The sequence below is a fragment of the Gekko japonicus genome, unplaced genomic scaffold (genome assembly GCF_001447785.1).
Source record: "Gekko japonicus isolate JY-2015 unplaced genomic scaffold, Gekko_japonicus_V1.1 scaffold544, whole genome shotgun sequence".
NCBI classification, from domain to species: domain Eukaryota; kingdom Metazoa; phylum Chordata; class Lepidosauria; order Squamata; family Gekkonidae; genus Gekko; species Gekko japonicus.
In genome coordinates, this window is record NW_015167550.1 from 129,043 (window position 1) to 129,253 (window position 211).

At 50.7% G+C, this 211-nt stretch overlaps 1 protein-coding gene across 1 annotated transcript in view; it reads right to left on the reverse strand.

The window, feature by feature from the left end:
* Nucleotides 1–211, reverse strand: part of SGCA (sarcoglycan alpha) — a 39,433-nt gene that overhangs the window by 735 nt on the left and 38,487 nt on the right. The window lies entirely within an intron of this gene.

Genomic DNA, 211 nt, shown 5'->3' on the forward strand with positions numbered 1-211 from the left:
CTCTCTACACGGTCCCATCGCCTGATTCCAGGGTTGTTTGAATTGGGATGATTTTGGAGTGCAGCATCCTATTATTCTCCAGCTATTTAGCAAGGCAATCCAATGGGGGCGGGGTGGGGCACTCTCTTTTGCACAAAAAGTAAGTTTTGGATCAAGCCCTGGTTTGTCCTTGCAGGGCCTCATGTCTCATGATGACCGACGGTGGGCCACA